Source organism: Ceratotherium simum, chromosome 6 (genome assembly GCF_057802395.1).
Source record: "Ceratotherium simum simum isolate JZ-2026a chromosome 6, ASM5780239v1, whole genome shotgun sequence".
Classification (NCBI taxonomy): domain Eukaryota; kingdom Metazoa; phylum Chordata; class Mammalia; order Perissodactyla; family Rhinocerotidae; genus Ceratotherium; species Ceratotherium simum.
Genome location: NC_141905.1, coordinates 70,045,279 through 70,059,125, shown reverse-complemented (window position 1 = coordinate 70,059,125; position 13,847 = coordinate 70,045,279). Strand labels below are relative to the sequence as shown.

Here is a 13,847-nt window from a genome sequence, read left to right as displayed (position 1 = left end):
ATTGGCAATAAAGCAAAACATTGGTTACCTAATTATCATTGTAAAGCAAAAACAATAAAATGTAACTGCTATCTCAGGTTATATGCACTAAGATGACTATAATATTCAAAAAAGCATTTTCAACTTAAAAAACAAATGATTTTCAATACTTTTAAGCCAAAAATTAAGTTAATTACATTTAACTGATTTGTTTTTGTATGTATAAACCCACACATTCTTTTGCTAGGTCTTATCTGAATATAAATCCTTCCCATTACTCACTTTATAAACTATCAGAAACTGTCGAAAAAATAAAAACAAAAATAAATGTACTATACATAGCAAGATTAGAGGTATATATGGTCCCAAGGTAAGTAAGTATCTCACATTTAAGAGTCAGCCTTTAATAAGTTGCCATTATTATAAAACAAATATAGCCTTTCTCACGTTTATACAGTCCATTTTTGAGACTATTTAGATGAAAACTGAATGCTCAGCCAGTTATTCTACTTATCTATTTATCCTGACAGTTATTAAAACAGGATTTACATAATGTATTTGGGGCTTTAAAATATGATCTCATTATCTCTGTATTATATTTTTTAAAATATCTCAAAGCAAAAATCTTTCTCATACAAGATCAAAAGAAATATATTGAGCAGCCAGGCCCAATTTAACTGAAAGTTAATACGGAATTTCTCTCCTCAGAAGCTACTCAAAATATCGAAAGGTAGCCCTTGCTTATATTTTTGAATATACATAAAAGGACATTTTATTATTTTTGTAATTTAACACATTAAACCTAACCAGTTCCCAATTGATATGTACTATCTACTATCTTGTGAATCCCAAAACATGATTCCCACATAGTCTACAGAAGCTTTGATGTAAAAAATTCTTACACCACAAAGATGTACATCATTTAGTAATTTGCAGGTAGCAAGTGATATATTATTTAAATCATGCCAGAAGGACAAAACATTATTTGGCAATACTTAATTTTAAGTATTGGTCTCAGAAGCAACTCAAATATTATCAAATTACTAGTAATAAAATTGGATAATGCTCTCGTCAGGAAAGAGACATGCTAATTAACAAATTATTTTTATTGTTAGCAATAAATTTATCATTTTGGATTATCAATTTTCAAAGAATTTGAATATAATAAAATATAGCAAAATGTCAATTATATTAAACTTAATTTCAACTTTCTTTGATGAAACAAGATCTTCAAGATCTTGCCACAAGATCATTATTATCAATTATCACAGTGTGTATATATGAAAAATATATATACATATATATGAAAATATCAGGCATAACTGAGTTCCAGCTCAGAAAAGACCAGATAAGTTTTTTTATATTTTTGTATGCAGATAATTAGTCACGCATTAAAGCATTACTCACAGAGCTAACTCTAGAATTATATTGCTGACTTTTAAAACAAATTCATTAAGTCCTTTTTCATATCATAAAAATCTTTAAACTGAAACATTTAACTCTCATATACATTTGCATGATATTACAATTAGTGCAGATGAACTCAGTCCCTTTTTTAATTAACAAAATAGGTTGGTAAAAGTATGTTTTATCAAATGTCTTTACAACCATACTTTCCTGAACAATGAATATGAAATAGTAGATTTCATTCTTTATAGTCAGTTTCTAATCAGTTTCAGTATGTGGTTCTCATAAGTGGACAATACTGTAACGTTTGGGTTGCACAACATTCTGGGGAAAATGTTTAAAATTATTTCCACTGATACTTTTTTTTTTTTTTTTGTGAGGAAGATCAGCCCTGAGCTAACATCCGTGCTAATCTTCCTCTTTTTTGCTGAGGAAGACCGGCTCTGAGCTAACATCTATTGCCAATCCTCCTCCTTTTGTTCCCCCCAAAAACCCCAGTAGATAGCTGTATGTCATAGTTGCACATTCTAGTTGCTGTATGTGGGACGCGGCCTCAGCATGGCTGGAGAAGCGGTGCGTCGGTGCATGCCCGGGGTCTGAACCCGGGCCGCCAGTAGCGGAGCGCACGCACTTAACCGCTAAGCCACGGGGCCAGCCCTCCACTGATACTTTTAAGTCCTGTACACAAGCATCACGGAAATGTTTACATTAGAGTGATCAAACTTTTTAAATAAAAATTTTAATAGAATTTTAAAAATTTTTGTGTTTCAAAAACAGAGACTCCATTTTTCGAGTCATTTTACTCAACCCTAAAAACAATTCTTGCTTTTCATGCCTGATTTGCAACCTAAAACATTACCACCTGATTTATGTCACTCATTCACTATCACTATATTTCATCATCTTTAGGTCCTTAATGTCCATCACAAAGCCTGACACAGTCTCACATATTTTTAGGGCTTCAATACACATCGTTCTTGTCCCAAATACTCATGTTCTGTGTATACTACTATAAGCTATTATATAACAGGAGGTGGGGAAAATTAAAAAATACTGCTGCACTACAAGCCATTTAGCATACTGAGTTCCCACAGTTGCTTAGTGGGTGTTCTGAAACTAGGCCATATTTCTAGTATTAAGAATTTCAAATCACTACTTCCAAAGTATAGAAATAAACGTCCTCAAGATTAAATCATAAAACCTTACTATTTTAAACTGTCTAGTATATAAGCATCCCATTTCTATGAGCTTAAAACTGTAATTAACACATGGAAGATAAACCAATATTTGTTTTAGCAACAAAATAACTATCTCTATCTATCCTTATATAGTCATAGGATTCAAAAGATTACAATATTAAGATAAAATGCAATTTATTTGAACCAGAACTAAAGCCCTTTAATGAAATTTTGAATTCTTTATCCCAGAAGATATACAAAACTAAATTGAATTAAATATAATCTATTTCAGGTCACCCAATCTGTTATACTTCTAGCAAAGAAGTAATTATGACCCCCAATCTAATTTTTCCATTTCAGGTTACCAGGAAATGCCAAGAGAATAAAGATTACTCTCTCTAACAGAATAAAAGTTGCAGAAATACTTACGTCATTTAGTCATATCATTGCAACACGTATGTTTTCACTCAAAACTGATGAAGAAAACCATGTTGTTACTCAATTTTACATACTTCATAGCTAAGTAAACAAAGAAACACATGGTAGGTAAAAAATCTACTTCTACAAACTTTCAGGGAGTAATATACTACACTGATTCAGTACTTTCAGATGATTATTTACTTCAACTTAATTTTACTCAATAAATACTTATGGTGTCTACTATGTTGCATCTCATTAAGCAAATCTTTCCCATAACAAAATCTTAACACATCAAAAATTTTAAATTGTATCATTTTAGACGGAAACCTTTCTGAAATACAATATAAGGTCTTGTGTCATCTTTAACAAAATCTACTAAGAGCAATTAATCTCTTCTTCATGATCTTACATCATTATTGCTATACTGTTCTACATATAAGACAAATGGTGTCTTGAAAAATTCTAAATATGTTTATTACAACATTAAATTGTCTTACACTACTATTTTTTAAAAATGTCTTGTATCTGTTTTTTAACTGTGTCCGCTTTTCCTCAGCTCTTCTTTTCAACTCTCTTATGGCCTCTAAGAGTATCCCAGTCCTTTTTACGTTTGGTTACCAAACTCTTTTAAATTGTATATTATGAGAGAGTAAAAAGCCCTCAATTAATGCCTGAGGGGTTCTAACTGCATGAAATGTGTTTAAGAGCAAAGGCACTAAGACATCTCTTTGTCCTTTTTAGTGACCTGTTTGTTTTGGGGCTCTAGAGTATTAATTTAAACTAATTTTCTATTACGAGCCTAGAAGGTCTAGACACTGAATACTGGAGAAATGGTAAAGAAGAAAGACATACTTGATGCTCATCATGAAGCTTACAGTCTAGCAAAAAAGACAGACACTAAACACACCATTACAAAAATGATGAGTGTTATAAAAGAGGAAGTACAGGTGCTAAGGGACCTTATAATAGGAGAATCTAACTAGCGATCAAAGGCCTCCCAAAGGACGTGACATTGAGGCCTGAAGGGCAATTAGGAAGTTAGCCAGGTGAAGAGTGCATGGGGTTGTATCCAAGATGATACCAGAAAGTTAGTTGCCTAATAAGTAACCTTGATAAACGAGGTATTATAACACTTATAAGGTAACTGCTAAAATGCAGAAATTTTTAAAGGGATTTCTCAAATTTCTATAATGAAAATAACTAGAAAGATGAACCTTCCCCACCCACTACCTCCTCCCCAAAAAAAACAATACAAGAAGGTTTTAAAATGGGAAACTATGGCACTTTGAGGGGAATGGAGTTTAGGATGGCAAAGAAGGCCTCACTGTGCCCTCAAAGAAGTATTAAATCATACTGTACAAAAATTACTTAACATTTAAGTTCAGAGAACTTTTAAATCATATAAGACCATATAAGGACTTCTACCAGGATATAACTGTTGATCATACAGTCTGACTTACCTAAAGAGTAGTACTTTGAAATAAGTATGTAAAGAGGTGTTTTTTAATGTTCTCAGAAGAGTGAATTTTAAATGTTAGTATAATAAAAACTTACCATGAGTTCTAAGGAAGTTCATAAATGTCACTCAACATGATGCATTAATGCTGAGAAAAAGATATTTAAATATGACTTTGAAACATATTATTATCCAAGTTCTAAGCCTTGGAATTATTCCACATCAGGCTGATATGTTCTCCTTGTATTTAATTAAAATATTAATGAAAAATATATTTAGTTAAAAGTTTTAAATAATAATTTGGAGCAGCTGCCCAACATTAATGCGGATCCACAGTTCAAAGCACAAATTAAATTAAGCATATAAGAAATAACAATCTCTAAAAATATATGCTTTAATGAAAGCCTACTGTATCACCTAAAATATTAGGTCATACATGGAATCCAAATTACTATTCACCTACAATTCTCCAAATGGACCTTACCATATCTAACTTCTATGCTTTTTCTACCCTCTACCCACCCCACTTATTCCTCAAGAGTTAGTTCAGGTCCTACCCTCCAGTAAGCATTGCTGGTTATATTTGCAGTCTGAGTCTTAACTCATCTGAGTTCTTCAGTGTATACTGCTATCAAAGCACTTGTCACATTGTAAAACAATTAACAATAGATTTGTCCAGTTCATGTAACAAACTGTGAGCTTACTGAAAGCAGGAAACATAGTATATTTACCTCTGCATCCTCAGTCTGGGACATACATGGCACTTAGTAGAAGGTCTATGACATAAGTTAATATGAAACTGTAGTTAGTAAGAAATATTTATAGAACAAAATTTAAGTTAAAGACTATTTGCAAAACTGTGCAAGTCTTGAAAGCAGGAAGGAGTGTTGTACAACACAAAACTGGAAACTGAGAAAGCCCAAATTTAACTGATGAAATTAACTCCAAATTCCAGACATTATCAGTGTCAGAACAAGTCATTTCCAGTTTACCTCTAAGACATTAGAAAAACTAAAAGAAAAAAAGATCTACCTTTGCCAACTGTGGAATTACTTAATTAAAATTGTAGGATTTATAAACAGCATTTGAGCAAATAAAGTGCTTAAATTTTGAATGTTCACAGTGCTATAAACACTAGAAGACAGACATACCAAAATACTTCATAACTGTCTTTCAGGTTCATTTCACATAGGGACCAATTATACTCTCTTTTAAGGTCTCCTGTAATGTTTTAGCTTCAAGCAATATGTTCATTCTTTCCAATAAAAGAATCCTTACCTTTTACAGCATGTACTACTTTTTGAAACCAGTTCTGATCTTTAGAGAAGTTGGAGTGAAATATATAGTGTGAAATCTAATTCGTTCTTTTAAATCTTGATAATAGGAACTTCATAGTTTCTCAAAAAGCACATATGTTACCAACATCTTACAAGTTAAAGAGCCTTTTCTAATTAGAATATTCTTTTCATGTGTTAGAACTTTGATTTGCTGAATTAAAGATACTGTGCTAAAAAGCTGGGAACCAGGGGACAATACCAAACAAAGACAGAATGAACATTAGTTTACCTGAAAATAATGCTATTACATATTTTAGAGCATAAATCAATTTCTCGGACTTATATGCATGTTCCTTTCAACCTGCACTGATTGACAATAACACTTCAAAACACTCTATAACATATCAAGTTCAAGCACATCATAGGTCACCTTGTTAACAGAAATTTTTCAGAATTTAAAAATCAATGTAGCCAGAGAGGTAGAAAAATACAAAATTTTAACTACTGTCTTAACAGAGAAAGTATTTCCAGAAAGATCTATAGGGCATAATTTTGATGCAGTGTAATGAGTAGGCAAAACAAAATTCAGAAGACAGGAATAGCAAATATATATACATATAAAATTTAGTCTATGAAAGATTTAGCCCTAAATTATAACATGCCTGATGCATAATATACAATGCATGAAATGTAAATCTATCAATAAGCAAAAATAGTGACCAATTTAATATTTAATATCTGCTGCTAAATTACAGCCAATTTCTATCTAACTCATCTACAGCAAAATATTTGGAAACGTCAAAGTGTATACTTTATATCTAAATTTCCTCGCCTAAGTGATATTTTATAAACTAGATCAAGAACACTTCCACCAAGGCCAAGCTATAAACCTCAGAACTCACTGAAGGATTTATGGGTCAACTTGCTTGGTTATTTTTTATTGTTTGGGGTCAGGGGAGGAAGGAGTGTCTTGTTTTGTTTTTTTGGTTATAAGCATAGATTTTATGCTTTTTCATACATGAGTGATACATGAATGATATAATAAACTGAATTCTAAAGATATATTCCTCCATTTAATCTTCAACCTCCAAAAAATATTTATCCTTATATCTGCAATACAGGTTAGAGTATATTTTTTAGTCAAAAACACAACAGATTATTTTTATATTTAAATATCTTCTTACTAGAAAAAGAATCTAAAAATTATTTAAATTGTTTAAAGAACACAAATCTTAAAGAAATATTAAATTACACAATAGATACTGATTATCCAGAATATTTTCAAAACATATAATGACTGCAATTTAACTGCCTGGATAACAAAGAATGCCAATTTCATTCACCCTTCCCCCACAATCCATATGGGTAAGCCAAGGCAAATAATATACCAGCCGCTATTCAGAAGCCATCTTTGAGAGTATTCCACATAGAATTCCAGTTTATGTTTCTCTGAACACGGGACAAGCCCTGTCCCAAGTCACGGATGAAACAGTAATATTTAAAAAGCATAATTCCAGTAAGTATAACACAACAATTTATAATTTTGGTGTTCCTTTTTGAAAAGTGCTATATTTAAAATTTGGTTTGGAGTTCACAAGTTGTTGTACAAGTCTTACTTGCTACAATTATCAAAGCACAGCTCTGATCAACCATCTGCGTATGGCAGTTTAAAAACTGAAAAATAGGGCCGGCCCCGTGGCTTAGTGGTTAAGTGCGCGCACTCCGCTTCTGGCGGCCCAGGTTCGGATCCCGGGTGCACACTGACGCACCACTTCTCCCGCCATGCTGAGGCCGTGTCCCACATACAGCAACTAGAAGGATGTGCAGCTATGACATACAACTATCTACTGGGGCTTGGGGGGGGACGACTAAAAAATAATCCAGCTGCAAGCTATTACTATATCTCTTAATATCACTCTTTAATCCACAACAATTTATAACAAGAGAAAAATTTAAACACTTAAAAATCATACCAACAATGAAAAACAAGAAAGCAAATGCCAACCTGAGATAAACCCAGTTGCTTCTTCAAAAACCAAACAAACACCTTGGGAAAAAGTAGTAACCTTAGAGATAGGCCAGGTCCATACCTAGAAACTGGCATTTCAAGGATATAGTTGATTATGTTAGCTTTATGTTACATTTAAGCCATTTCAAAGTTACAAACTTGAAACAAAGCCTTCATTTATTTATCTGTAGTCTATTTTTCAAATATATATTCAAAATTAAAGTTTTACAGCATACCTTATGTCCAAATAAGTATTTAAAAGATTTATCACATCCAGTCTAAGCTCCATATGTAGCAAATGGTGATTTATATACTTTATTCCTAAAAATTCTTGTCACCAGCACATAGAAAAACATCAACACTTGATAAATTCAAACTATAAATGTAAGCTTACTGAATGTTACAAATTGTACCCAATAGCTAAGTCTCTTCAAATACATAGTAACAAACAGTTACAAGGGCAATGGCATAGAAGGATGAGGGTAGAGATTAGTAGACTAACAACCTGAGGCCTTTAAAATTAAGACAATTTTTCAGTGTCGATCTACATTTAGATACAAAAAATATCTGGTTACAAAAGTGTACCCTATGATTCTGAAAAATGCAACAGAAAATAAGTTTTAGACACAGTAATCCCTCTGAGTAGATACTAGAAGCTGCTGATATTTATGAAAAAGTGTACAAAACTGCACAGGTGTAAGCTTAGATATAGACTGTTCGTAGTTATCACTACCGAGGCAAATACTACACAGTCCACATCTGCAACCCAATTTTGCTTCAGCATCCCCAGAGACTTAGAAAACACTTCTTTGGGTAGGTTGTAAAACACCGCTTCCTCTTTTATTCTCATCACCCCCATTATGATACAAAGCCACAGATAGACAAGAAAATCAAATCACCAACTGTAAGTGCTGAAAGCTTTAAAAAAAAAACATACAAAAAAGGCATCTTCTTTCCAACACCCGAATCGGTATTCATTCCACCCGTTTGTAAACCCATACTAACACAATAACACAAACCCTCTGCCGATTTAAGAAAAAAAAGGCAATTAATGGTTTGGAGTCATTATTCTTCTACCTAGGCACGGGGCGGAGGAGGGGGATGGTACAAAACAATGGATACTGAGGGGCTAGGGAAAAATCGTTTTGTCCTGAAGCCTCTAGCGTTAAGAGCTTGGGGGCGCGGGGCGAAGGGGTTAGAGTACTTTTTCTCTATCCCTAAAAGCTACCGCGGCAAGGGGTTGCCATCAGGCATGCCTAACAGGGCAGTCTTGGATGCCTACAACTCGCTTCGCCAGGCAACACACCCAAAGCCGACTCACCAGTCTTCACCGAAGAGAGAGGAGACAGGGAGAGGGCGGTGGGCTTTGGAGAGGAGGGCGAGGAAAGACCCCACCCCGTATCACTACCACTGCACCAGGGCCCCCCCCCAACGATTTACACGCCCCCCGGACGCCCACGGGGCGCCCCACAGCCTGGGCCCGGTGCCCTCGGGAGCCGAGTGGAGCAGGACCGTCCGCCAGGCGACCCCGGCCCGCGCCCTCGCACCGGCTCGCCCTCGCCCGGGCGCTGTCCCGGCCGCCCGCCGCCACCGCAGGCCCGGCCCCGGCCCCGGCCGCTGTCAGAGCCGGCCGGCTCGCTCTTTGCGCCCGGCTGCGGGCCCAGCTCTCCCGGCGACAGCACCCAGGAAAGCCGCGGCGGCGCCTCCCAGGGCCCTGGCCCCGCGGGCCTCGCCCCGGCCCCGCAGGCTCGCGCCTGTCAGGACGCGCGGGGCCTCCCCGTACCGACAGCCAGCCCGACCGCCCGACGGACAGGAAGAAAGGCAGGAAGAACCGACCAACAGACATCCTCCCGCCTCAGCGGCCCCTGGTTACCGTCAGGAGCCCCGACTCCGCCATCCTCCTCGCCCTCCTTCCTCCTCCTCCTCAGAAGCGACGCTGCCCAACCGCCGCCCCCCGCCTGCCCCTCCCCCACTCGCCCCGCCCCGCCCCGCCCCGCCCGCCGCTCCACACACTCTCGCTCCTACCGCCCCGCCCCACCCCTCCCGGCGCAGGCCCGTCACTCGCTGGGGAAGAAAACAGGCGGAGCCAGGGCAATTGACGTTGCCCAATCAGAGTAAAGCACTGGCGCCAGCGACGCTGCCCAATCAGAGCGAGGCATTGGCGCCAGCTTCCCTCTCTCCGCCCTTTTCCTTTTCTCCGCTCCTCTACGCCTTCTCTCCCGCCCACTGGGCGCCGCTGGCTAGCCAGGCCACAGAGTAAACCTCCGGCAGGGTAGAGTGACAACTCTCAATCGGAAGTTACTTTTGAAGCTAAGGCAGCCATAACTGATAATGGCAACGGGAGTCTTCCGGCCTCCCGTCTCCTGTGTGACGTAGTTTTCCCTTCGCCCAATCTCACCGTTGCCCTGGGCAACAGCTGAGCCGTCTGGGAAGAGATGCATCTGTAAGTAGGCCCAAAAAAGAGACCAAAGGTGACCAGACATCCCATGTTAGACAAATTAATTCATATTCTGGACTACCTGCCCGGGTTGGGGGAGAGGAGGGAGCAGGTTTCCTTGGCCCTTATTTTGCTGGGACGTCTGGTCACTTACCTAGATGGACAAGAGTTTAGGGCTCCGAAAATCCCTGTCCTGCCCGGAAGTTTCATTTGGCTCTTCTGAATGGGGTCATGGCGGAAGGGTGGGAATAGCCTGCGCCCCCGGCACCCCAGGGAGTGCCCATTCCGACAGGAGTCGCGAAGTGAGGTGAATATCTCTTGGCCCCGACCCGTGGGGCAAGCCCGGGCCGGACGGTCCCTGGGAGACGGAGCGCCGAGGAGGCGAGCGGGGCTCAGAACCGCTTCCGCTTGAAGAAGGTTTTCTTTCCGGGCTGGCCAGGCGGCGGCCCGCCCTCCCTCGGCTCCTCTGAGTCTCCCTGTGGGGCCAGGCTGCTCGACCGGCCCCCTTCGCCCAGCGGCAGCCAGCCTGCACAGGCGGGGCGCGGGCCGCGGGGCGGAGCCTCTGACTCCCGTAAGATGGAGCTCCTGGCCACGCCCCCGCAAGTTCCTATTATGTACTTTCCACCTTCTGACCTTTGCATGACGGAGAATTCGGGAGCTTGAGGAAATCATTTTCTGTTCCCAGCTGTAAAGGAAAACGATGGTCCCCCACCACCGCGGCAACACCTCTGAGTCTTATTTCACTGTCTCCTGTCTTCACATTCTGAATTTTCAACCTTTTTCTCTTTTCTTGGGGGTTTGTAAGCATTGACTGCAATTCTGGATAAGAGTATACTGTCCTAATCGTGTCTATGGTTAATTAAACAAGTTAATGCTTGTGAATATTCGTAAAAGTACTGTATTACTGTTATATGGCTCTTTACAAGAGTTGTCACAGATTATCTCATGTAGTTCCTTCTGTAGGCTTGAATCAAGAACTGTCAGTCATCTTGGTCTTACTGAGTTGGATGCCTAAAGCTGCAGGAAAAAGACCAGGTGAACTTCCAGGTAAATTGAAAATTGTTTATACCCAGCCGGTCAACAACACGGGTGCAAACCTACCTTCTTTACTTAATTTCTTTCTACTTCCTTAATACTCATGCTCCAGCCAAAATGGACTGCTCTTGTTTCTTCCAAGGTTAATGGCTGAAGCACCAACCTTTTGTGATTCTTTATTCATGTCCTAGTTATCCTTGGGGATGTGTTTCCAGATTCTCCCCAGCAAGAAGTCATTTCCTCTGAGCTTACCTAACACTTTTTATACCTCTTTTATGACAACCACTATTTTATATAACAGCTGCTTATATTCTTAGCTTCACTACTGTGTTTACACCTAAATAGAATGGTTTGTATCTGATTCATCTGCCTATCATTTTACCCTGCACATGATATTATTTGGTAAGTACTTACTGAAAGATTGAATATATTGGATGTCTCCTGGATGCCCAAGACACTGCCAGCGAAGTTTTATGGAACTTCAGTTTATCAGAAATTCAGCATAGTCTCTGCTACTCAGCCTGATGTCTTTCCAACATGATTTCTTCCCCCAATTTTTTATTAAAAAAATTCATGCATAAAAAAGTTGAAAGAATACAATGAACATTCATATACCCTTCACCTAGATCCAACAGTTGTTAACATTTTGCCTTATCTATTTCATCCCTTCTCATAAACTTTTTGTCATTGAACCATTTGGAAATAGGTTGCAGACACCTGTTGTTAAGTAGACACCCCTAAATTTCCAACTGGTTTTTCCTAAGAATTATAAAGTTCTCCTGCAAAACACGATATCATTATCACAACTAAGGAAATTAATAATTCTGTAATATTTAAAATCCAGTCTGTATGCACATTTTCACATTGACCCAAGCAAAAAATCAGGATCCAGTCAAGGTTTGTGTATTGTATTTGGGTACTGTAACTCCTTAGCCTTAATCTAGAACCTCCATCTTTTAGCCTCCATCTTTTTTTCCCTTTTGACATCGGCATTTTGAAAAGTTCAGGTCAGAGGTCTTTTTGAATGTCTCCTTTTTTCTTATTTCTTGTAAATCAAAAGTTGGACTAAAGCCTTGATTACATTCAATTTAACATTTTTTGTGAGAATACTTCACAGTATTCATACTTTTCCAATCATGATTAAGCCTCCTCAAATGCAACTACATCTACCCGTGCCATCAGTCGCTAGTTAAGTCCATTCCACTTATCACCATACACACTCTTCTATGGTGTCCTACAAAGAAGAGTTGAGCGTTTAATCTTCCTCTCTGTGTAGCGTCTGTGTTAGTGCCCTGGAGTGGAGCATAGACTGCTTACCCTTAATAAAGTGTTGCTGCTACTTTGCTTACACTTGGAGCTGATGTGATGTAATCTGCAGCAAAGTGTACTGATGTCAGCATAGTTTCATTTTGATGAAAGATGTGTGGGCCCTGCAATTCAAATACGTATGAATCTTGATGTTATCAAAGCAGATACCAAGGCAACTGCTGGCCATCTGGCCACATTCCAATTTAGGCAATGTTATTTTTCTCCCTGAAATTCTCTTGCAAGCCCTAATTGGTCCTGGTGTTTTTGTGATAGCTTTTGGTAACATTCGTCAGAGCCTATTAAAAATTGCAAAATCAAGATTATACTTAACACTGAGTACATTAGGAACATTCTCTGCCCAATGGATAGAGAAATGTTTGTGGAATTTGCTTCATAATCACAAGGAAAACTCACAAGACTTCTAAGCTCGCGTACTCCTCCTATCCTAGACTTAGATTTGATCATGAAAAACAAGCAAAAGGAAGAAAACACACTTAAGGGAGCAGAAGAAAATGCTCTGGGGGGGCAAAAACTCTTAGATTGCTATAGAATGTGTTTAGCCATCATATTGAAAGTTAAGTAGTACACTCCATCAGTCACTTCTTCTGTGTAGAAGGAAATTTGCTCATGTGGGACTATGAAACAATTTTAAGTTGACTCCAGGTTCAAGTAAGGCAAAATAATGTACCAGTTAAGACCACAGATTTTAGAATCAGACCGGCGTTTCAGGAACACGGCCATTCACTAGCTAGTGACTTGCACAGTTTACTCACTCTCTCTGTTTATAATCTGTTCTCTCTATTTATAAAATAATCTATATTATAATCTAGTAAATGGAGCTATAAAACCTCTTAGAATTGTTGAACAGAATGAATCAAATATATATAAAGTTCTTTAGCTTGGTGTATAGTACATTGTATGTAGTCAGTGTATGGTAGTTATTAATAACTTCTCAAGCAGTCCAATTCAGGCACATAGTAGGCATTAAATATTTATTGAGTGAGTAAATGAATCTAAGACAGTGCTCCTCCAAGTTTAACGTGGGGAACTTAAATAAAAATTAGAGGGGGCTGGCCCAGTGGCATAGTGGTTAAGTTCACGCGCTCCACTTTGGCGACCCAGGGTTCACAGGTTCAGATCCCGGGCACAGACCTATGCACTGCTTATCAAGCCATGCTGTGAAGGTGTCCCACATATAAAGTAGAAGAAGATGGGCAGAGATGTTAGCCCAGGGCCAATCTTCCTCAGCAAAAAGAGGAGGGTTGGCAGCAGGTGTTGACTCAGGGCTAATCTTCCTCAACAACAACAACAACAACAAAATAGAGATTCTGACTCAGTGAGT

At 38.6% G+C, this 13,847-nt stretch overlaps 2 protein-coding genes across 4 annotated transcripts in view; one reads left to right on the top strand and one right to left on the bottom strand.

The window, feature by feature from the left end:
- Positions 1-10,629, bottom strand: part of SHOC2 (SHOC2 leucine rich repeat scaffold protein) — a 95,622-nt gene extending 84,993 nt beyond the window's left edge. Inside the window, exon 1 of one of the 2 annotated variants that reach the window (XM_004428078.3) lies at positions 10,317-10,629. The gene's annotated coding sequence lies outside the window, so the exon portion shown is untranslated. Of the gene's footprint in view, positions 1-9,598; positions 9,669-10,316 lie in introns of those variants that run through there. The other variant, XM_087432575.1, reaches the window with a different exon arrangement.
- The window catches only part of BBIP1 (BBSome interacting protein 1), a 16,340-nt gene continuing 12,508 nt past the window's right edge, over positions 10,016-13,847 (top strand). Inside the window, exons 1-2 of one of the 2 annotated variants that reach the window (XM_087432577.1) lie at positions 10,016-10,168; positions 11,126-11,209. The gene's annotated coding sequence lies outside the window, so the exon portion shown is untranslated. Of the gene's footprint in view, positions 10,169-11,113; positions 11,210-13,847 lie in introns of both variants that reach the window. The other variant, XM_014785730.2, reaches the window with a different exon arrangement.